Source organism: Bombyx mandarina, chromosome 04, assembly GCF_030267445.1.
Source record: "Bombyx mandarina strain Sakado chromosome 04, ASM3026744v2".
Taxonomy (NCBI): Eukaryota; Metazoa; Arthropoda; class Insecta; order Lepidoptera; family Bombycidae; genus Bombyx; species Bombyx mandarina.
Genome location: NC_143211.1, coordinates 6,341,614 through 6,367,819, shown reverse-complemented (window position 1 = coordinate 6,367,819; position 26,206 = coordinate 6,341,614). Strand labels below are relative to the sequence as shown.

Below are 26,206 nucleotides of genomic sequence, written 5' to 3'. Positions count from 1 at the left end.
TATAAATTAATATGTGTTTTAAAGCGTAGTTTAGGGGGAAGTAGGCCCGCTCTATAATACGATTGAGCCTTAGACCCCACGTTTCAAGGTCAACAATAGCTTTCGACACACATAACATACACATAACACTTAGTCCGTTGGGCACTGTTTGGTCGTCTATTTAGCTAGTGCAATAAAATTAAAATGTAAGTCGCATGAATAAATTAAAGTACTAATAAACGATACAATATTCGTTTCTGCGTATAAAAAACATGTTTAATGTCTCTGACTTCTTCAACATTTAGGTATACGACTTCAAAACATATTAGCGTGATAAGTTCGAAGAAGAATGTATTTTTGTTTTTATTACAGCTGATACTACGAAAGCGAAAGCGAAATGACTTTACATACTAACTAAATAAGAACAACAAACGGTAGACTAAATCATTTAGAAGAACCTTAGGTTTCTGTGAAATCTAGACATGATAAGATACCAATGAGGCATGTGTGCAACCTAACCCATGCATCAGCCCGCTGAGTTTCTCGCCGGTTCTTCTCAGTGGGTCGCGATTCCGATCCGGTAGTAGATTCATTCGCGAAGCAGCTACTCTTGAGCTGTTAGGTCTCCTTCGGAGGCGCTCGGGCTGTTGTTAGCAAATCCCACCCCTCTTGGCTGAGCCTTTGCTCGCCCACCTGTCCTGGTGAAGCTGGAAAGGCCTCCGGGCCACCAGAAATCTTTCAATCATAAAAAATACCAATGAGGCAACTTTTTTGGTGGGAAGCTATGTAGGTATATGTACTTGCTGATGTGCTAATTTGTATCACAGGCTTGCGTCACGTGTGTTCATGTGCGCTGCAAAAAGGTTTACTGATTTGACCGTGAGCAATACACCGCAGAGATCGCAGACGTCAGATTGCAAAAACCATCTTTTTTTTATTACTCTTTTGGAATGATGTTTTTCCTTCTTGATTCTTCTTATGTTATATTCCTGTATTTTTATTAAATACAACTGATGTTAAACGGTTACCGGAACTCTTATACATCAAAATCTGAATGCCGCTAACATATCTTCAGATATGAGATCCAAATTTCAACTGTATAGTTAAAACGGCTATCCCAACCCTTCAAGCCGGAGTGCATGAATTTCGCGGCAGAAATAGTCTGAGGCGGTGGTACTTAATCGTGCAGGCTACAATATTCACTGGCACTATTTAAATATACTTTTATTTTGGTTCTCGGAATATTTCAATATTGTAAAATTGTTATGTTATAATTACTTATTGTAATATGAATATTTAAAAAAAAAAAAAAAATTAAAATAAAAATAAAAATCTAATATTTAAAAAAAAAAAAACATGCCCGCTGAGTTTCTTGCCAATTCTTCTCAGGACGGAGGCTAATTCTTGTGAATTGGCGGTAATTCTTTTGACGTTCAACAAGTATGTACTTTCATTTATGTTGAATAAAACTTTTTTGATTTGATTTGATTTGATTTGATTTTGCGTTACCAACGAGACAGACAAAGATTCATTCAAATTTTGTAAATTTGTGTTGATCGATTTGAAAAATTCAAAAACTAAGCATATGGGCATTATCATGTACTAGACTAGTGGTGTGTAAAGCATTTTAGAAATGAAATTAATGTGTATTCAGTCTAATTCAATTGCATCAAGCTATGCCTGGTTTCCTTATTAAATGTACATATCGACGATTAAGAATCAAATAAGTTCTACCAGCAGAGTCCCACAAATTATGATTCTTTGCCTCATTTGTAGGATACCAAGTGTAAGGTATGGAAAATAATCTTACTCCATGCTATTGATTAATAAACTATTTGATTTCTTACTATTTTATTTTCATTCAATAAGTATATTCCTTCACCGTGGAAGTCAATCGTGACCTCAAGAAATATGCATGTTTTCTACTACAAAGAGATAATCTGAGCCTTTTTCTGTGCCATGTTTCCAACTTGGTACCTCCAAGATGAGGAAATATGCATAACAAAAACAAGCTTGAAAAGATGCAAGATAGATTCTTCTAATTTTTGTGTGTTTTAATGTTTCCGATATCGCATCAAAACCGTCTTTCATGTTACGTTTGATAATCGCCAAAACAGGAAATATCGTCTCAATATAAAAGTCATCAATGCGAGCAACACAATCCCGGAATTGGCTTACTAAGTCGTTCACAAAGATAAACAATACCTGTTACTATGTATTAATTAATGTTACGCTTATGTTTTTTTTTTCATCTTTTTTTTTCGTGTAACGAAGCCATAAACTTAACAAATAGACATTAATTAATATGTTAATACGTATTTATAAGCGGCATTTGAGATATGAATTTGAAAATTTATATTTGAACAGAAAAAAACACAATAGAATGTACATACATATTTCAATACAGACAGCTGTTAACTAATCCTTTTGTTTCCTATTTCGCTTGGCTAATAAAATTGTATGATAATTCCTTTGTTTCTACACAGGACAAGTAACTATAGAATATCGATATTTTTATAAAACCAACGGTTATTTTTCTGGGAAATATTTATCAACTAAGTAAGATATACCTACAGTTAGCTTGCGTAAGCGTAAAGTTCAGCCAAGAGGTGACTAAGTAATTAAATGAATTTTTTTATAGTTTTACGTGACTTAAATGAAAAACTGTGATAGCATCTATATGACTATACGAATAATCCTTTCTTTAAAATATACGGGAACAAGTTTCTCGCTGAGCACCTCAGGGTTGCAATACGTGATGTCTGCTATAAAACCGTGAGAAAATTTTACTGTTGTTATATTTATATTTTCATAATACATTAGCACAAAAATAAAGTGCATTCATAAAACAAATATGATCATATTTATTAGTCATTAAATGAATTAAATAAGTGTCATCAAATAATTTGACATAAAGTTAACAGACAGGAAATATGACATCTCATATGACATCCACAGTAGGTACGAGTAACGGTTGACATTTGAAATGAATTATAGCAAGGCGGAAAATCAAAACACAACGAGATACGAGAACAGTTTCGAATGTAAGATTTGCATAAAATATGTTTGAACATATGAATTTGCATGACTGCGTTGCATAACCTTAACCTTATAAACATTATATTGATGAAAAGAACAATGAAATCAATGTGGAATAACGCATCAAAAACAACAAACAAGTTTTGTAAGTCGTTGTGGCCTAACGGATAAGACGTCCGGTGCATTCGTGTTGAAGCGATGCACCGGTGTTCGAATCCCGCAGGCGGGTACCAATTTTTCTAATGAAATACGTACTATTGACTTCCACGGTGAAGGAATAACATCGTGCAATAAAAATCAAACCCGCAAAATTATAATTTGCGTAATCACTGGTGGTAGGACCTCTTGGGAGTCCGCACGGGTAGGTACCACCACCCCGCTTATTTCCGCCGTGAAGCAGTAATGCGTTTCGGTTCGAAGGGTGCGGTAGCCGTTGTAACTATACCTGAGATCTTAGAACTTATATCTCGAGGTGGGTGGCGCATTTACGTTGTAGATGTCTATGGGCTCCAGTAACCACTTAACACCAGGTGGGCTGTGAGCTCGTCCATCCATCTAAGCAATAAAAAAAAAATAAAAAAAAATTGTTTTAGTTGATAAATTTGCAGTAGAGGATACAATTGACATCGAAAAAACATAACGTAAAATTCATTGTGTGGACTTTACATCAAAACAACGACATATCCGTTCAAAAATGAAAAAAAAAAGATCAAAAACGTGAATAGAATTTAAATACAAAATAATATTGAGCGTGCTAAATCAACTATCAGGAAGCAGACTTAAAATAAATTCCGGGTTAAGTATTTGCTTATTAGGTAGGTGTTAATTAAATATAAGTATAAATAAACAAACTAGATATTCCTTATGAATTATATTTATACAGTTTTAGTTTTCATGAAATAATCTGTATTTTGCAGTTCATGTTGATACCACCATTGTTTTCTTTTTTACCTACAAACCATATAAGTAGATTCCATTCAAATTTGAGGTGAAAACGTTAGATGACAGAATAAGTTTGGTTAATGACGTCACTATCGTTAAAGTAGGCCCGCGAGAAGGATACCAAGAATTTGTTCCGATTAGACATGATCCACTGTTTTCATTTCTAAACTATGAAACGCTACGTCATATTGCAAGAAATTTCGATTAAGAATATATTATACCGATATCTTACCTATATAAATACTGAACAAAATGAAAACGAAAACACGTCATCTATTATTAAATTTTGCTTATTAGTCTAGAAGTCTAGTTTTATGAGTCCAGTTATGGAGACTGGTTTATTTCAGACGAGCGAAAAAATGTAAAATTGTGACTCCAACCTCAAATCTCAAGTTGGATTGCTGGTGTTCACGTTGTGATATCTATCGGCTCCAGTACCCATTTAACGTCAGATAGGTCTTAATCTCTTCGTCTATGGATAAATGTAACAAATAAATAAAAATAAAATGTGTAGTATACAAATAAAAAAACACACCTAAATAGCAAACCGAATCGAATATATACTGATATTAGAGCAAAATTATAAAAGTAATATGTTGGCATCGCTCCTTGATGAGTGCGCAAATTTTCCAATTAATCAGACATCTCATAATCGGTGAAAACGACGTTGGTACAAACAAACATACCGAACTAATAAGAACGTGACAAAAAGACAGGCTCGCGGTGTTGCAAATATTTGAAAACTAACAGTTTTCAATTTGCTTACGATTGGCTACTGGTATAACGAACTCGCGATAAGCGTCACCAATCTGCCCATTTCTACCGGGAAATCATGCTTCAGGTTTGAGGAGTGCGGTAGCTTTTACTCCAATACCCGAAAATAAATTTTATTTCTAAAAAAATACAAACAATATAGCTCTACAATGTGAAACAGCATTTTTTTTTATATTTTACACATTTTAGTTACAATACATATTATGGATACATCAACCACAGGGCACCGAACTATAATGTCACCCTATCATGACGTGGGGTTAATATTGAATGCCATGCTTGTAAAACAATTAAAAAAAAAATGCTTGGATATCTATATGAGCTCACAGCCCACCTGATAACCTTAAGAGGCTATGTCAGCGTAACAGGGCGAGTAGGTGAGCTCACGGAGCTCAAACCGAGAGTGTTACTAACACTGGCCCTAGCAAGAGCAGTGCTTCGCAAAATCTACCACCGGATCGGAAACGCGACCCACTGAAAAAATCCGGTGAGAAACTTAGTGGGCTGTATCTATGGGTTAGTTTACTCGTCGAGCCCTCCGTCGCAAGCAACGAGTTCGGCGAGGGCGGTAACCGGTGCCTGAGGTACCTAAGAGCACTGTTAATGATCGGGTAGATCCGTAATGACGTGTTTAGGGCGACGTCGACTGTTTACCATCAGGTATGTAATTTCCGGCGGCCACGACAATAGGTTTTCGTGTCGTGCCGCTTTCTCAAAGTGGCACATTGATGCCGACTGTAAATACGTACTGACTGAGTCAAGCTCCAGGGCATCATGGAATGTTAAGTGATAACCTGAGGCCATAGACCTCAAAAACGTAAATACCACCATCCATTAGTACCTCAGTTTTTTTTACAGTACAACGGCTGTCCCGTCCTTTAAAACGAAACACATTACTGCTTCACGGCAGAAGTAGGCAGGGTGGTGGTATCTGCCCGTGCGAGCTTACAAAATGCCCTACCGCCAGTAAATGTTCTAATATGTATTTATATATCTATACTTTTACTCGTCCACAGTGCACGCTATGTTGATACGCTTGAGGGCAACTAACCGCTTTAAAGACACAACAAGATGGCGTTATCAAAAAAAAAACCGAGCAAAGCTCGGTTATCGTCTAGAATGATTTCACTGAAGACTATAATATTATTATTTTATTAATTTAATGTCAAACATTAAGGCATTCAAAAATTGTCACATTTTTCGGGATAACAACAATGATATCAAATTTCAAAATTCAAACCACGTAAGGTTATTCTAATGGGACATGTTGTACTGAGTACTCATATTACGAGCTAACTCAAATACGATCGTGTTTATCTTGCGTTACTTGAATCAATATAGATTTAAATTTGTTAAAGTAAATTAAGGCGAACGGGTGTCATTACTCGGTAGAAAAACGGCCTTAACGAATTGGATTTTTTATAATAGCAAGAGTTGTTTAAAATTATCACTAACGCGATTTAGATTTGTTTGTGCGCTAAACGATGCGGTGGACGAGGAAACTTCTTAGATAGTGGAAAGCTATTCAAGATTGTGGGCGGATCAACAATTCAGCTTTAAGTTGTGGAAAGCGAGAGTGTGACATCACAAAGGTTAAATGGGTGAAATACCCTCTTACTAATGATGTTCGCTTGTAATTGTCAGACTCACAGCGCTGTCCAACATTGATAATCATTTCGGTCCAAATATTGGTTCGTGTCAGTTGAATAAACATTCTTGAACCATTAACTTTGATTGGTTAGATAGTAACTGTTTGCATAATGTTCCACGCAGCTATGTTTTCAAAACAACCGCGATCGCGATCGAAACCTTTCTAAGTAAACACTACTATACAGGGTGTGCAGAGAGCGTTTCCGAAGGTGAAACGAAAAATTTATTTTCTACCGGAACGGAAAATGAACACATTTTTAACTCATAAAAAAAGAAACATAAAATACAGGCCGTTTTTATTATGTTCAAATTTAACGAAGCCCGGATCCGAATAATAAACGTGAAATTAAACCCTAAAAATAATTTTAATTATACTACACAATAAGTACGCTCTCTCGAAATGTTTGGTAGACGTGGGAATGTTATCGATTTTTAATTATTTAAATTTTCTCAAAGTTCAATACTTATCTGTTGTTTATCCGTGACACATAAATAACTGTCGATGGACAAAGGCTTCGTCTTTGAGTGGAAACGCGGTCCGCATACGAATCAAGCAAAGTTTACCTAATGTGACTAAGTAATATTTCATTTCGCCAAGCATCTAATACATAAGGTCAACAACACACGATGTAATGATTTTTAATCGCACTTATTTATTTGGAGTCTTTGTTTAATGATATTTTAGGAGAGAGAAAATATCACGAATTGCGTATGTACCTGTGTTGGGTCGTGTAAATCCATATACATACTTCATAATATTTTTTACAAGCTCGAAGTAATTATTAACTAAACATAAATAGTATAATCTGTATATTTATATATACGTATATTTGTATATTTATATAATCTATAGTATAATCTATACCTGCGCCTATGAATTACAAGATTCCTAATATACACAGTTCATTCCGGTCATCTTAAGTCAAGTATCTAAGCTGACTTTTCGGTAGGCAGCGGCTTGGCTCTACCCCTGGCATTGCTGAAGTCCATGGGCGACGATAACCACTCACCATCAGGTGGGCCGTACGCTCGTCTGCCGACAAGGGCAATAAAAAAATAAAAAAGAACTTTCTTCCTCCCCATTCAACTTTCCTTGCGATTCGTTATGATCCAAATAAATTTACAACAACATTTTATTGTTTAAGCTTTATCGAATTCCTTTTGTAGGTAACTGTTATTGATTTTTTTATTATTATTATTATAACCGAGCTCAACGTCGCTCAAACCGACAAAAAATATCTGGGTCACAATTAAACAACGATAGAGCTATGAAATCACTTGCTTTTCTGTACATTATTTCTCCCAGTATAACCCTAAAAGAAACTGTAATATTATTAAACAAATAATGGGTTTTCTTTGGTCGTTTAGTACAATTTTAAATAATTTTTCATCATCATCGATTAAAAGCGTGAAAAGCTAAAAAAGAGGCAATACAGATCATTGTTATATCAACAATTACTGGCTGATAAGAATGGTTTAAATTAGTATTTTGTTTTCGATTCTAGTTCTAGTGTTGTACGGCATCAAGATGTCGTCATTTTTACATTTCTTTTAAAGATATATGATCTTCTAAATTTATTATATTACTAATAATAATAACTTCTTATTTAATAACAAATCGCGCACGGTCATCCGGCCTCAATTTAGGATTCCCTGTGTTATGGGTATCAGCAGATTGATAAACATACATATTTAAATATGTACATATATAGTATATAATAAACACACTACTTGTGGAGCTCCGTAAAGAGTTTGATTTGCAACTTAACCTAAACTTCAGCCCGTTGAGTTTCTCGCTGGATCTTCGCGGGTCGCGATTCCGATCCGGTAGTGGAATCATTCGTGAAGCAGCTACTCTTGAGCTGTTAGGGCTCCCTTGGAGGCGGCCGGGTGGCTGTTAACAAATCCCGCCCCTTCTGGCTGAGCTCTTGCTCGCCCACCTGTCCTTGTGAAACTGGAAAGGCCTCCGGGCCACCAGTAATCCATCAATCACAAAATGAAAACCACCCAGACAAAGAGAAAATAAGTCCTGGTCATCACACATTGTTTCACCTATATGGGAATCGAACTCACAAACTTCGGCGTAACAATCAAACTACTGCACCACCGAGCCAGTTAAAATTCATCTATACATATAAATGAAATTGGAGTGTCTGTTTGTAATATTGAAATAAACGCTTTTTACTACATGCATATGAATATATATACGGTACATACACCAAAATAACATTTTTTACAATTTCTGTCTGTCTGCCTGTTTGTTCCGGCTAATCTCTGGAACGGCTGGACCGTTTTTGACGAGACTTTCACTGATAGATAACTGGTGATATAAGGAGTATAGTAACCGGCAAACTTCTTGAGCAAATGACCTTGACTGCGCAGAACCGAATTTTAGATCACTTTGGTGGTGAGGGTGAGGCGCGACGGCAGGGGAAATCGTATCGAGCGCTTTATTGGTAGATCAGTCGAACCTTGCGCCCCGCACCGCGCCCTCATTCCGCTTGCTCCCAAAAGTACGCTTGCGTACAGTGGAAAGTCTATCGTTATTAATCGTTAAGTTATTTGTTATAATTACTTGTGGACTTTGTTGCCATTGCTATTTGTTGAGTGTTTGTTGATTTTTTATAAAACATACACTATGCCGCGACAAACCGGTGTAGTATTCAAAAGAAAGGGTAGAAAAATTGTGACGACGTATATTGCTTCATTATAAAACAGGGGAAGAATGATATGGAAAAATTAAAACAGACTTCGGAAGTAACAAAACCATCAGTGAGTACTGTTAGGTGCATTATTAAGGAAGCTAAAGGCTCTGGCTTGCTCGCCGTGTTTCGGACTCCGGGTAAGAAAAGATCAGGGAAGAAGAAAGTTAGCGGAATGGATAGTTTCGTTCAATCTGTAATAAAAAGATGTAATCATAATAACTACATAATAAGCAGCGAAACTCCGTACCGTAGAAAGGCTTCGAAAAATTTAAAGAAGATATAAATTTTAATGGCTCGGAATGAAGCTTACGACGTATTATGAAAGAGCTAAGCTTTAGATGGAAACAAAGAACAGAAAATAATCGGAAGCTGGTAAATTGAAAAAAGTAACTACGAATCGAATATCTTCAAAAAATAATTAATTATAGACAAAAAAGAAGACCGAATCGACGGAGTTGTAAACTACACTGATGAGCCCTATGTCGACTAATCACGATGATAGCGACTCGGGTGATGAAAACAGTGATGATGATGATGGTCAAGATTATGATAACGAAAAAAAAATTACAAATACCAGCTTCGCTTCAACTGAACCAAGACCTGACAACAGCTCTAGTTTTGACTTAATAGAAGGAATATCTATTTTACCCCAAGATTAAATTATTACAATTATTAACCTATATGTTTTATTAATGTTCTAATAAATATATAAATAAATACATATGTTGATTTTAATAATTTAATAGCATTATGACGCAGAGTAAGTAATGTTTTTGCACGTGAGTGTACCATGCGCGAACTTACCCCCACTACGTCAACAAATGCTCAAGAAGTTTGCCGGCTATTATAACTTTTTTAGACTAGCTTTGTCCCGCGGCGTCACCCGCGGTACGACAATAACTGCGGTTAACATCACGGGACTCAGCTGTCAATAATAAAATTTAATGTTTCCGAAGCAAAGCGAGGGTAGGTCTCTAGTTATAGAATAAAATCATTAAAGTAATGCTGTTCATTATCCAATACACATTTTACATATAATAAAAGATTCGCGCAAAATTATTATCAAGAAAAATTTTGTCTGCTCGTTTCCAATAGAAATCGACCAACACTATCTCTGTTGATTTGTGCTTTTAGAGATTGTGTGCCTTGTAGAAGTCGACTGCGAGAATGATTTCTCGTTTAAGGAAGCATGAGTAGTTAAGTACTGATCATAAAATTGCATTACAAAGCGAGCTGCGACCTCACTGAGGTATCTTTCACTTTCACAAATGTCAGTTACAATAAGTACATAACAAACCAATACTTATGTGAAAGTGAAAGAGAAAGAAAGAGTCATGCTATTGCGTCATAGAGTATGATCTCTGTTAATATACATATAATAGAAGATACATTCTTCTAATTCGTGTGCATAAATTATATCATACTGCATTAATTCGGAATGTTAGATATCCACATTTTTATTAGACCTAGACACAATGATCTTGACTATTAAAATTCGATTGATATAAAAGGTTACAATATTTATTATTTTTAATATTTTAATGTACCAAATTATTTATATAAGAATTAAAAACTAATTCGAAAAATTATTCGTAAAACTAAAAATAATATAAATAAATAAAAAAACAACTAGTTTCTAGTGTTCTATGAAAGCTTGAAAATTGGTTCCAATAATTCTATTTGAATTCGGACGGCAAATAATTTTTTTTATTAATAATAATACAAGTAATATGTGTAATATAATATATATATATATATATATATATATATATATATTTAGTGTAATATCCAAAATTTATTTTTAGTTTTACGAATCATTTTTAGAATCAGTTTTTAATTTATGATAAGCATTTCACACCAAACAGCAGGTAGGCAGCGGCTTGGCTCTACCCCTGGCATTGCTGAAGTCCATGGGCGACGGTAACCACTCACCATCAGATGGGCCGTATGCTCGTCTCCTACAAGAGCAATAAAAAAAACAGGCGTAAGATATTCTGTCCAAATAGAAAAAACATACCAATATGTTCAAGTTGAAACATTAAATTACACTAGAGGTCCCGCAGTAGTCGAAATTCGACTATAATTGTAAGATTTGTAAGATTGTATTTTATACTTCTATAATCACAAATTTCACCAAAGCTACACTATAAAAAAATATTAATAAAGACAAATAATATTTGAGTCGACTATTATCAAAGGCGGCAATCTGACTTTTGGACAATGATTGGTAAATCAGAAAAACGAATTATTGACTTTGTATTCCATCGGCAGTCACAAAACTCTTCGGAACGACATCTTAGATAAATAACAGGTTAACTATTAACCTTTATTTAATGCAGGTTTTGAACCGTATTCTTTGAAGGAGACGATTATATTCAAATCAATCTGTATTGACATATCAATAAAAAATTTTTGTCCAAATGCACAGATTGCCACCTTTGATAATAGACGACTCATTTAATCTATTCTCAATTTGACCACAGACGTCAAGAACAAAAGTTTGACAATAAATAGTATGCATGCGTGTGTGCGTCAAATACATGGTATGTAGTGTGTGTAATGTTTTCTTTATTGATTTAATGTATATTTTATGCATTATTTAAAAAAATATTAGCATTGTGCACTTCTTCTCTATATTCACTATAAGTGTGGAAAATTTCATACTCCTCCGTCCGCGCATTTTTCGTAAAAAGGGATACAAAGTTTTTGCTTCACGTATTAATATATAGATAAAAAATGTAATCGTAATCAAAGGAGTTAATTAGATAACACCGTACTGATAATTTGTATTTAAAAAAGGCTGGATAATTGTTATAGTAAATAGTATTTTTTATTGTTTAATTCTATACATGACTGACTCAGTAGAGTAGCAGTTAGCGCCTTTGACTGTTGCACCGAGGGTCGTGACTTCGATTCCCACATCGGGCAAACATTGTGAGATGAAAAGGTTTGTTTGCTAATGTCTGGGTCTTTATTGTCTATATATGTATATATTTAAAGGTGTGTTTGTGAGTCACTGGTACCTATAACACAGGAAATCCTAAATTGGGGTTGGACGACAGTGCGTGATTTGTTTAAAAAATATATCCGAAGGATGATTTCGATTAATTGATGATAGCTGACCGACTCAGCCCACTGAGTTTCTCGCCGGATCATCTCAGTGAGTCGTGATTCCGATTCGCGCACTGCTTTTTTTAGTTGTAGCAAATTCTCTCAGGTAAAGCCCGTGAGCTCACCTGCCCATCGGCAACTAGCTAAATTAGCTCCTTAGGTTACCAGCGATTGGTTAAAAATATAACCTACAAATATTATAAATGCGAAAGTTTATGATGATGGATCGATATGTTAGCTACACGCAAAAACTACTGGATTAATAATGAACGTACAAAGTTATTGTTATTGAATATTCTGCGTTCAAAATCTTATAATAATTCGATGAAGCCACCATAGTTAGTTCGTCCGCAAGTTGTTTCAATAAATTAATGTTTTGAATACAATCAGCGTTGGTCGCAGCGGAGTGTGACCTTATTCATTCGTTTGTATGTACATTATTATATCGTTTCATAAATTATAACATTTCAATATTATATAAATAAGTACATAGTAAATAATAAATTTATTAATAATATTTTGGATGTCGTCGCGGCCTAAAGGATAAGACGTTCAGTGCATTCGTATGCAGCGATGCACCGGTGTACGAATCTCGCCGGCAGGTACCAATTTTTCCAATGAAATAAGTACTTAAAAAATGTTCACGATTGACTTCCACGGTGAAGGAATAACATCGTGTAAAAACCCCGCAAAATTATAATTGGTGCAATTACTGGTTGTAGAAGATCTTGTGAGTCTGCACGGATAGGTACTACTACCACCGCCTTGCCTATTTCTACTGTGAAGCAGTAATGCAATTCGGTTTGAAGGGCAGGCAGCCGATGCACTGTTGTGAAAAAGTGAGACCTTACAACTCATGTCTCAAGGTAGGTGGCGGCATTTACCACGGAATAGATAAATAAGGTTGGAATGGTAATGTAGGCGGGGCAAGCGTGCCACAGTTATGATTGTACAAACATAACTCGACCGATTCTTTCATTCACCGCGTTTAGTGCGCTTCGGACTACTTTGGCGAACAGATCTCCGCTTTATAGTGCCGTGTTGTGCAATTATAACTTGTAAAACAAAAAATCAGACCTCAAGTATAGAGCGAGGAGGTATATCTTTCGATCGGTAAGTCGAAATTACCATTTAATTACAATATTATTTGTCTAAAACATAAAAATATACTGAGCATTATGAAATTCCAAACATTAACAATATTATTGCAGCAAGTTATAAATAGCATACATTGCGCGATGTGTACTCGCCCAATGAACGCAATGACCAAGTCAGCTTCCAATGTACTACATGCATTGCGTTCTCTACACTTCAATCTTTGAAATTTCGGCCTTTGCCCTGATTGGCCGTGGTGCATTTTGTCGATAGTGAGGTGACCATGTGGTGAAATAAAATCATCGACAGAATTCATGACTATATTTACATTTGACATGGATAATTTTTGCATTATTTTATATTTAATTAATGATACCTAGTATATTCTTAGTGAGACGTATTTTGAGTAAAATAAATATGTATTATTATTATTGAATTATTATCATTGAATTAATGTGAAGGTATAATATAAAGGGACATGTAGACCTCTCATTTACGGGTATTTACTATATTGTCTAAGACGTATTAAAATCTAAGTAAAATGCTATTTGACTTAGGCAGTAAATTAAAAATTTTAGGTTTCCTAAAGAACCTAACGCCAGGGAACAATGGATTGACGTGACAGGTAGAGGAAACTGGAGACAAAGACGAGTACTATTTGCTCTAAACATTTTACTGAAAATGATTTTACCATAAAAAAATCAGAATACACTTAGTTTTGAAAAATTCATTCGCAATTAATAGCAAGCGCCAACTGCTTAACAAATACGTTTTATTCCAGGGACAGTGACTATTAGTAATTAATAAAAGTAAAATAGCTTTCTTTTTCAATATTTATTTCATGTTTCATTTTCTCCATTCATTCATCAGATAATTTATCGATAAAGAATATCGATTTTATCAAGCACTAGCGTGTATGAACATTTTTATTGCCTTTTTGCGTGTGTGAGTGTGTATGCCTACGGGTGTTTTGTGCTAGTTTGCGAACGAATATCTGTCCTGAGATTTATGTGTGTGTGTTTTTGTTGTGTGCGAAATACTTGTAATCACAGTATGTGTATGTGTAGAAATTAAAATAGTGGGGATGAAGCGGCGACACTGGTTCTAATACAAAATTAGAGCAAAGGCCTTTCCAACCTTATTTATCTATTCCGTGGCATTTACGTTGTAGATGTCTATGGGCCGTGAGCTCGTCTATCCATCTAAAGCAATAAACAAAAATAAACAAAAATTATATATGTTGTTTTTATATACTATCAGTTGCTACAAGCTACCAGTGCTACTAAGGTATCTTCTAACGGTAGGATAAAGATAAAAAAATATATATGTAAGACTTTAATGTCCTTATCAATGGATGTAACAGAGGGATTTATTTACACGCGTAATGACCTTATCGTTGAAAATCAGCTTTACCACGAACGAAAGAGGGAAATACGTAAAATGAATTTTACATTGTTTTTTTTTATTGCCCTTGAAGGCGGACGAGCATACGACCCAGCTGATGATGAGTGGTTACTGTCAGCCATGGGTTGGATTGCAGCAACGCCAGAGGCAGAGCCAAGCCGCTGCCTACCCTTAAGTACTCTTCACAAGCCTCGGTTAAAGAAGGACATGTCATAGCGCTCTGGAAACACCGTGAAGTGGAGCTCATTCCGAAGTCGGATGGTACGTGGCAAAAAAGATCTCTAGAAACGCACTGTGGATAAACGCAGTGGCTCCAGGTAGTATGAATGAACTCTACTCTGGTAGCGGACGGCGCGATGGTAAAAACGAGTTGACAGAATCATTTCAAACAATTCCTCAGAGCAGTTTTATTCGGAGAAACGCATAAGGCAGTTATTATTTAAACATGTAAGAATGGGTTATATCACCATAGTAAAACTGCGCATTTTTGTTCACCTATTTCCAACACACAACAAATATTTAACTTCCATCGCATGACTTAGTCTGTTTTATCGGTAAATATGAAGTTCAATTATCTTTGGTATTTTTACCTCATTGTTATTGTCAGGACGTAAAAATTTCAAGTTCCAAGTACGAAGCTGGGTAGATCATGTAGGTACCTGGTATTAAGCGTAGAAAAACTTAACGTGAATACCAACCAACATCCATGAGGCTTCTTGGAACGGTATTAATTCGAGAATTGATAGTAATATTACTTATGTACACAGAGGATTAATATATTGATATATTCCCGACATTAAAATTCATGTCAGGAATTCTATTTTATTCTTTTCATCTTGATACATCGACTGTTTCATAGATAATACACATTTGCACCCAAACTCGTAAGTGGTTATACATACCTACCTTTTTATATTCCTTAGATGGGTGGACGAGCTCACAGCCCACCTGGTGTTAAGTGGTTACTGGAGCCCATAGATATCTACGACGTAAATGCGCCACCCACCTTGAGATATCCGTTCTAAGGTCTCAGTATAGTTACCTGTGATAGCTCACAGTAATCAATGCAGAATAAAAATAATGATATCAAATTATTAAAGTTCACGAATGACGTTAGTATTATAAAACTAAAGTCATTCGTGAGCACGTCTTAGGTACTTAATTCATTATTTTGAAACAAAATTTAAAAAAATGCTATGCAGATATATTTTTTCGATTATAAAATTAATAAATATAGTATCTAATATTTATTAAAACTTATTAAACTTACTGACCTAGACTTAGTAATAAAGCTCGCTATGAAAACCTATTTACATCGCAATGAAAGCGATTTTGAATTATTAGTTAACTGACATAGATAACTTAATGTCATATTTTAAACTAAATGTCACTTCGAAAACCTCGATAAATTATCGAATTTAATCTGCTTTGAATGTAAATTCTGTATAAATTGATTGAAAGGCGGATTAATATCGATTTGCGATTTCGTATAACATCAAAACGAATTCTGGCATCTATGTCAGTAATGTTGATTCTCTCGGATGACCTCGTTTTAGATTTTATTCTTCAGAGAAACTACAAACGTAGCTCGCTGAACGACTTTGAGATGGAGCTTCATTACTATCATGAGTGTCCACATATCGACTACTATCCTCGTGTTTTTATTTTTATTTTTATTGCTTACATGGGTGGACCAGCTCACAGCCCACCTGGTTTTAAGTGGTTACTAGAGCCCATAGACATCTACAACGTAAATGTGCCACCCACCTTGAGATATAAGTTCTAAGGTCTCAGTATAGTTACAAATACAACCCTTCAAACCGAAACGCATTACTGTTTCACGGCAGAAATAGGCAGGGTGATGGTATCTACCCATGCGGACTCACAAGAGGTCTTACCACCAGTAAAAATTTGTGAATTTACGCAAAAGTACAATTCAAATACAACTTTTTTCGAGGTTCACTAAGTTATTTATTTTTAATTATCGAAATAATATTAGTCAAGACTACGTAATGCAGACGTACACAATTGGCTGTAAAATGATTGAGTAATGTCGCAAAATGTATGTCAACGTATTTCGTAAACTTTACAAAGCGCGACCGCCCCAACCGAAGTTCATCTAGCTCCGTAATTGAAATAAAAAAAAGTTCTATGTATTAAGCAGTGAGCAATTATTAAAATCAGAATCTTTCTTATTCAGGTACCTACGTGCGTCTTTTATGCATGCTTTTTTGTTCGCTCGTAAACAGGTTCGTCGGATGTCTTAAAATGGAAAAATAAAAAGTTAAAACAGAGTTAATCGTTGTTTTAGTCGACAATCTGACGCATTTCTATATTTTAGGATTTACAGAAAACGTTAATTTGTAAATTTAAGTATAATGGATTATACGATTACATATATTTCACTGCAGACGCTTCGCGTTTATTTATTTGTATATTTATAGACACTTCGCATATTCATTCCCATGGATTTTCCTAAAAACAAAACTTTTTTCTGCAAATACAAATACCCTGAAAACAAATCATCCAAATCGGTTGAGTCATTTTCAAGTGACGCTCAGCCATAGATATTTTAGTTTATTATTAATACGCTTTTATAACATGATTTTGACCCCCTTCAAAACGTCGGAATAACTAAATAAATTTTAATTAATTTGAATTAAAAATAGTGTAAGAAAAAAATATTTTAGTGTAAAAAAACCGTTGGGTGCATAGTATTAGTAGTTATAAATATTTTATGAACAGATATGAGTAGAAGGGTTATTCTGATAGTATCCTGAAAAGCACTCCACGCTTTTTTTACAATAAAATCTAAAATATTTTTTAATAGGATTTTCTATAAAAGCGTATTTTGTTAGTTTTTTTTTAAACTATTATTTATTTTTCTATATATACAAATACCCACAAAGATTTAAGCAGTACTATGTATCGTCAGTGTACTATAGTTAGAATTACGATTATATAGTGGCATTGATGGATCACCGTTATGGCGAGCGTAATGAGGCTCCCGGCGCTGTAGCCACCCTAATGTGGTTCAGGTCATTGTTTACTACTGGCCTTGATTTAATGCCGTTTGTAATTTGTATACATCGCAGGAAAATAACTTGTATTATACGACGGTTATGGTTTAAAGTTACATAGGTACATTCTACTCTAATGATTATTTGTGTTCATATTGACGTTTTCTACGATATGCTGTAAGCGCGGGAAATGTTGCAATGTGTCAAAGCAGTCATGCATTCGATGTGGAAGGATAGGGCAGGCGTTATAATCGAAAAATCCCATGCAATTACATTTCAATCACATGTTTCTAGATGGACAACACGTTATTGTGGCTTCGAGAAAAAAAATGTTTTTCTAAAAAGAATGATCAAATATATTTTAGAAATTGGCTCTCTTTGCTTTGTAATTTTAAATTCAGAATACCAGTTAAATAGGTACCCTAAGAATGTATCCATTAGGTACAGACAAATTGTTTAAATATTAATAATTTGGGTTTTAATACTTTACTTTTATTTTGTTTTCTGATATTTTGTTCCTTTTCTAATATTTTTGATATTTTATAATATTTATATTTACAACAAAGAATTAAATGAATTAAGAAATCACAGCTTGGCGTTATGCAATTAAATAAAACTTACAAGAAGTTTTACAAGTTACAAGAAGTTTTGTAGAAAAGTGGATTTAATATTGAAAAATTTCGGGCTTCGGTTTCTGAAGTGTATGTTGTATCGTAACGATGTATCGGTAAAAGCAAAAGTCTTTATGTAGTCGCATTAATGAAACTTTATTTACGTAATGATATACCTTTTTTTTTATTGCTTAGATGTGTTGACGAGCTCACAGCCCACCTGGTGTTAAGTGGTTACTGGAGCCCATAGACATCTATAACGTAAATGCGCCACACACCTTGAGTTATAGTTCTAAGGTCTCAGTATTGTCACATAATATAAATAAGTGTGCGTTTGAATATGCACGGGAAAGGGTTCATAGTGTACTTTCATCTTTTTTTAATTCATGCTTGGTTGAAGTTCAAAGTAAATTACATTTGTAATATTGTTTTAACCGGCTTCAAAAAAGGAGGCGGTTTTCAATGTTATTCTTGTATGCGTCTTACTTGTATCTAGATGAACCGATTTTGATGATACTTTTTTCTATTTGAATGTGGTCGCCTTAAAATTTTATCAGGATCTGAGCAGTAGTTTTTGAGTTTTCCCTAATAAAGCATTTTTAACTTTGACTATAAAATAAAATTATCATTTTTAATTTTTATGAAATCGGTTTACTGTTTTATTAAAATAAAATTTCGTATTATAGGTAGGTATGTCACGTAGCGAAATGTCGCTTCAACCTAATAGCCTTTCACCTCTCGATATAATGTCTGTTTTGTTTACAGATATCTATATAAAGGAATTCAAAGTATCCGTAGTCTTATACGTATGACGTCCTGTACTATAGTTCTTATGTGTATGTCTGCAATCATGCGATCATAGCGCGATCGATTCTAGGACAGTTATCATTACTTTACATCATAACCGTACCTACCTACTGAACATGCGTTTATAAATCCAAAACACAATGAAAGAACAACATCGTGTTATAATTTTCGAAACATAGGCATTCATTATTGCAACAATTCAAATTACACATTTCCGATGTATTGTACGTGTACTTCTATGACCCATTTTTTTGGATTGGATTACACTAAACAATAGATCCAAGTATTTATTAGTTTAGAAGGCCGATACCACAAAGAAGAAGACAAAAAACCATAGACGAATTGAAAGGAAAAACCTCCTAATTACAACGTAGGTATGATATAAAATATCATTAAATTTGACCTTCGCGAACGTACGCTGCATGCCAATACTCTTAATCTTTTTAACATTAATACTACTGTCGAAAATGACGTAATTTATATTTATTAATTAGACATTTTGCTTAAACATTGGAAATGAACATATGCAATAATAATGCAATAAGGACTAAATTGTCGTGTTTTTTTATTAGCTGTAGCACTTGCAACAGCTATAAGCTGTTCTTGCGGTTTTTTCCCGCTTCGTAATCACCGGTAGCCTAAGAGGCTATACCAGCTACGCTCGGACGCGTAGTTGAGCTCACGGGCTCAAAGCTCAAACTGAGAGAATCGCTAACACTAGCTCCAATAACAGTACCTAGTGCTTTGCTGAATCTACCACCACATTGGACAATTGCATAGGCATTTTCATTTCATACATATTTTAAGCTCACATATTGTCACTTTTATGCAATCTATGAATTTCAGTTTAATTTTTGTCCAATTAATTTTCTATTTTTGTGTATCTGAAGTAAAGCTGTTGTATTCTGTCTACGAGGAGCACTGCTGCTTGACATACAGGTTTTATCACCTAATTCAAGCACAGATGCAAATTATGATTGTGTTTCTACTTCTATGTTAACAATAAATAAGTATATAATAAATAATAAATAGGTTATGACGGAACGTATGCAGTTTTATAGAGGCCTTGTTACGAATGGCAAATTTACTTCGCTTGTATGTAGATTGTAGGTCCTAGGGTTGAGACGACCGATTAGAAAACCGGATCGATCACGGTCTGTTTTAGTATGGGGACGGAATGTCATGCCTCTGTCAAAGGTGACGCCTAGGTACTTGACCTTCGCGGCACAAGGCTTGTGTTGGACAAAGATTTTGATGGCGGGAATGGATTTACCATGCCTAATACGGGAAGGAATGTTCTTGTGTATAAAGGCGGGCTGCAAACACGTACGAGACTTCATCTAATGAATCACATGATTTTGTCAGGTTAACGAACTACAAGACTGACTTTATCTAGAAAACTTTAGACTTCTTCTTTAAACTGCTATCTTTAATCTTTAAACTGCTCCGTCGGAACAGGGAAATGTAAACAAAGGCAAGACTGTCATTTTAGTAACTAGTCTGAATAAAACTCTTGGACGAGTATTCAAAAGGAATGCATTGCATTTACATGCGGAAGGTGAAAGGACTCGATGACCGAGAAACTTTTAATTAGACCCTCATTTAGTGAAAGAACCTGATAAAAATTCTAACGGGACACTGTAAATTGTGCCTTGTAACTGATGCAGTTTCGGATACTATGTAGAGTAGGAAGAATTCTTTTAACACATGCTGCCCGACTGAACAAAATTCAATAATGTTTCTTAATATCTTTGAACCAAAAACAATAGATGTTAACAATTAACGAATAAATTGATTAAACTGAATTTCATAAATTTAAACTGATAATCGTGTTGGCTACTTATACCTTTGAAGTTTGACCCGAGGATAGATAATAGATGATAAATAGTAGAATAATTAATCCACACATCCCACACACGCTTGGGCGTTTGAAATACGTATTTTGATAAACGAAAAAAAAAACAAAGATAAACAGACCAACGCGATTAAAATAATATTATTGATAACATTATCATGAAATTACAAAGTGGACATTAAATTTTGTATTGATTTGTAGAAACTACTTTAAAATTATTTATTATTTAACATGCACCATAATTATTTAACATAGCGACCCACCCTCGCTTCGCTTCGGAAACATTAAAACACACATGAAACCAAAAAAAATTAATTAAATTTTTTTTAAAAAAGTAGCCTATGTTCATCAGGGACAATGTCGGCTTCTAATGGAAAAAGATTTTTTCAAATCGGTCCAGTAGTTTCGGAGCCTATTCGAAACAAACAAACAAACAAATCTTTCCTCTTTATAATATTAGTATAGACTAGCGATCCGCCCTCGGTTCGCTTCGAAAACATTAAATTTTATTATTGATAGCTGAGTCTCGCGATGTTACCCGCGGTTATTGTCGTACCGCGGGTGAAGCCGCGGGGCGAAGCTAGTCTAAAAAAAGTAGCCTAAGTTACTCCTTATATCATCAGCTACCTATCAGTGAAAGTCCAGTCAAAACCGATCCAGCCGTTCCAGAGATTAGCCGGAACAGACAAACAGACAGACAGACAGACAGACGGACAAAAATTGTAAAAAATGTTATTTTGGTGTATGTACCGTATATATATTTAGATGCATGTAGTAAAAAGAGGCTATTTCAATATTACAAACAGACACTCCAATTTTATTTAAATGTATAGATGTAATTAGAATTATTACGGTGCAACTTAATTGCACCGATTGCAAAGCCAACGCTCTAAAAATCACCGCTACTAACCACGATCACGATTGAATAGGTATGCGCTTAAGTTGAAATAGAGAGAAATAGATGTTTAAATTTTTAATCAACAGGAATCAACATACATAATTATCTTTAACAAAAAAAAATCGTTAGAGCGTGCGTTTTTGCGCTTGCATTTTTAAAAACTTTGCACTGTTATTTCATTTTAGTTTTGCACAAATATATATTATTAATTGTGTTACTGGCAGTCGATCATCGAGTTTAAGAAAATAACTTAAGCAACGTATAATTTTTTAAATAGAATAAATATAATATAAATGATGACTTCAATGACAGATTTTGTTATAATAATTTAACACTTTGCCCAACATCAGCGAACATTCTCTAGAAAAAATATAAACATTACGTAATGTGTGAGATAAAGAGAGATAATTCTAGAAAAACGATTACAAAAGAAAGATATTTCACAGGCGCACGAAGGTCCGGATGTTATCTTTCGAAAGTTACATAAATGAAAGATTTCTTGAAATAATTGTTCGTACGATTCATTCATAAGTCAGATTAATGATATTAATGGCAGATACCGAATTGTTTTGTAACTTAAACGACCATGCTGAATCATCTCGTTAATAAAATAAGTAATAATTATGGGAAACAAAAATTAAATAGCCCTTTTTTTTTTTTTTTTTTTTTTTTTTTTCCCTACCTAAGCTGAGAGCCTTGAGAGGCTATATCAGCGTAACCCTAACTTTAGTAGGTGAGCTCACGGGGCTCAAACCTGACGATGTTGCTAACACGAACCCTAGCAAGAGTCGTGCTTCGCAGAATCTACCACCGGATCGGAAACGCGACCCACTGAGAAGATCCGGCGAGAAACTCAGTGGGCTGTGTCTGAGAGTTAATTTACTCGTCGAGCCCTTCGTCGCAAGCGACGGGTTCGACGAGAACGGTGACCGGTGCTTGAATTACCTAAAAGCACCGTTAGTGGATCGGGTGGATCCGAGATGACGTGTTTTGGGCGACGTCGACTGCTTTCCATTCTGTCCGCAGGATCGGGAATGTAGTTACCGGCGGCCACGATGAGAGGGTTCTCGTGTCGTGCCGCTTTATCGAAGTGGCGCATGGACGCCGACTGCAGATACTTACTGATGGACTCTAAGTCCAGGTCGTCATGGAGGTCGACATTCCTGACGAACCACGGGGCTCCGACGGCTATCCTGCAAAAACGGGATTGAATGATTTGAAAGGATTTTAAGTGTATGCGGGCCGCGTGAGCGAACACTACACTTGCATAGGTCATGACGGGGCGTATGCAAGTTTTGTAGAGTGTCACCTTATTTCTAAGGGACATTTTACTTCGCCTACATATCATCGGGTAGAGACGTCCTAGAATGAAGGCGGCACGGTCGCGTACCGTCTTAATGTGGGGGCGGAATGTCATCCTACTGTCGAGGGTGACGCCTAAGTACTTGACCTTCGGGGCCCACGGTATGGGCTGGTCGAACAAATTCAATTCAAATTCAAATTCAAAATCATTTATTTCAACTTGGATGTCATCAAAAACACACTTGTTGAATGTCAAAATGTAAAAGAAAATGTTAACTCTACCACCGGTTCCAAAAAAAGCCACAGTCCTGAGAAGAACCGGCGAAACAAACTCAGCGGGCTTTTTTTTTTTTTTTTGTATTTTCTCAACTATTTTCTTTTTTTTTAAACAAGAAAACATATTTACAGTATACAAAAAAACAAGTCAAAAAAATACAATTCAAATAAATAATAATAATAATGAAAAATGAAAAGGCCAGGAGCGAACGCCTCATTCCCACGTAGTGCCATCTAGTAAAAAATCCTTAACTTTATAATATGCCTTGTTGCACAAACGTTCCTTGACAGTTTTCTTAAATCTATGAACAGGTAGTAGTTGAACGTTTTGTGGGATCTTGTTGAAAAGCTGTACACCCAGCCCCCTGAAAGAGTTGCTTATTTTCTTAATTCGAGCCGCCGGCAACGCAAGCCTATGTTTGTTCCTAGTGTTCACATTATGCAAATCGCAGACTCTGGGGAATTCTACAATGTTTTTACGCACGTACAATAAATTTTCAAAAATGTATTGGGACGCTAAAGTTAGAATTTTGATTTCCTTAAACTTGTCCCTCAAGGATTCCCTCGGGTGCATATTATAAATAGCACGAATAGCCCTCTTCTGCAGGATGAAAATCGTTTCGACATCGGCAGCATTGCCCCATAGCAAAATGCCATAGGACATAACACTATGAAAATAACTGAAATAAACTAGACGTGCCGTATCTTCATCAGTATACGTTCGTATTTTTTTTACCGCAAACGCTGCAGAACTAAGTCTATTCGCTAACTTGCATATGTGAGGACCCCACTGCAGCCTGGAATCAACTGTTATACCAAGAAAAACTGTCGAATCAACAAGCTCCAGTGTCTCTCCACTTACAATGATATTAGTGTCTACTTGTCTAACATTAGGTGTGGTAAATTTTATACATTTTGTTTTTTTGTTATTTAATAACAGATTATTAACACTAAACCAATGTACCACGCGCGAGATAGCATCATTCATATCGTCATAATCTTCCAATTGTCGTTTAATTTTAAACAATAAGGATGTATCATCAGCGAATAATACGACCTCGTGACGGGTTTCAATAAACTTTGGTAAATCATTGATATACACAAGAAATAAGAAGGGACCCAATATGGAACCCTGAGGAACACCCATATTAAGTAAGACACCGGAAGATCTCTTTCCTTTAACGTCTACCTTTTGGATTCTTCCGGATAAATAAGATTTAATAAGTTCTAAAAATCAGGTAAATAGCCCAAGCAATGTGTGAATAACCAATACACACAGCCCGAATTAATACACCTACACACAGAATGCCATAGATTATTTTAAAGCAAAATAATGCACGATGAAATTTTATAAAAAAAAAACTTTTCGGAATGATTATTGCAATTTTAAAATTTGTATGGAAAAGTATTAAAATTATTTATGGTTATGGAAAATTCGACTCCAACCAACCGGAGTGTAAAAATTTCCTTACACTTATTGTTTGACTTTCAATCGAGAGTTTTCAAACTCAATAAGATATTAATCTAAGTTCGTCGCGTAAGGTTGCATAAATTTACGATATATTTGTTATGAATATAGATAAATAGTACAATATAATATAACAGTAGAAACAATTTCAACAGAAAAAAATCGGTAACTTTTCCGAAAATCGTTTCAGTCACATTCAATGAGAGTTAAATTTTTTTACATAAAAGTTTATGATATTTTTATCTCGAAAAACATTTTGCAGTCATGAATAAATTATGTCAACTACAGGTTTCAGCAGTTTTGAAACATTCAAATTCAATTTATACATAAGATATCATTAATATTATTTCTAAAATAAAATATCATTTTCTCAGTAAAATTATATAAACCTGCTAGGAATTAATTATTCAAGTAATTTGGATAATATAACAGAAAAATTAATAATAATATTTAGACACACAACGTACATTTTTGTAGTATTTTTACACAATATAAATTTTTGATCTTTATTTTTTTCATTATTCATAATTATGTGAGCCAATTAATAATGTAAAATTAAATAAACAAAACTTACATATTTTAATTTTATTTGTTTTTTTTTTAAACACTATAAACACAAACTTGAAGTTCGAAGAAAGTTATATCGCGACTCGCTCGCTTAGGCTGCGATAATCGAATACGCTGCCGGCGAAACGGCACGCTTGCGACTCTGTGAACGTGGAATCACAATTATTGTCGATAAGCGGATGCCCGCGCCCGTCGGTGGGGTTGTTGATTGTTTGTGATAATGATTGTCGCTCTGAGAGCTATGTTGTACGTATAACAAACGCCTTATTGTTGACTTACTTATCCCTTGTTACATTACAAAGAAAAACGCACCAACCGAGAATCTAATCTATGGCGTTATTTAGAACCTGAGTAAACAAACGTCCATTAGTTTAAAATTCAATTACACACAAAAAAAATTATCGCACAACGAGGATAAAAGAAACTGCCGAAAATGGGTAAGCGAGTCAACTTGATCTTGGGTATGTAGTGAACATAATAAAATAAAATAAAGATAAATAATATTATACAGCTAAATGCAAAAGCGAATCCATAGCGAATGCTTGAAAAAATTCGCGGAAAATATCTAAACCTAAAATTATGTTCAGGAATAAATTCTTCTCTTTGGCTCTTTCCAAGTCAACCGTTTTCGAATCGCTATGTGATCTCATCTCTTCCAGGGGGTATCTGTCAAGGCGACTAAGGGGTTCGTCGGAGAATGGGC

The 26,206-nt window shown here is 34.9% G+C and overlaps 1 protein-coding gene across 1 annotated transcript in view; it reads right to left on the bottom strand.

Annotated features, from left to right (window-relative positions):
- Fatp (fatty acid transport protein) overlaps positions 1-25,670 on the bottom strand; it is a 52,028-nt gene extending 26,358 nt beyond the window's left edge. The window contains exon 1 of the mRNA XM_028183999.2: positions 25,511-25,670. The gene's annotated coding sequence lies outside the window, so the exon portion shown is untranslated. The remainder of the gene's footprint in view (positions 1-25,510) is intronic.
- Positions 25,671-26,206: the final 536 nt, after the last annotated feature.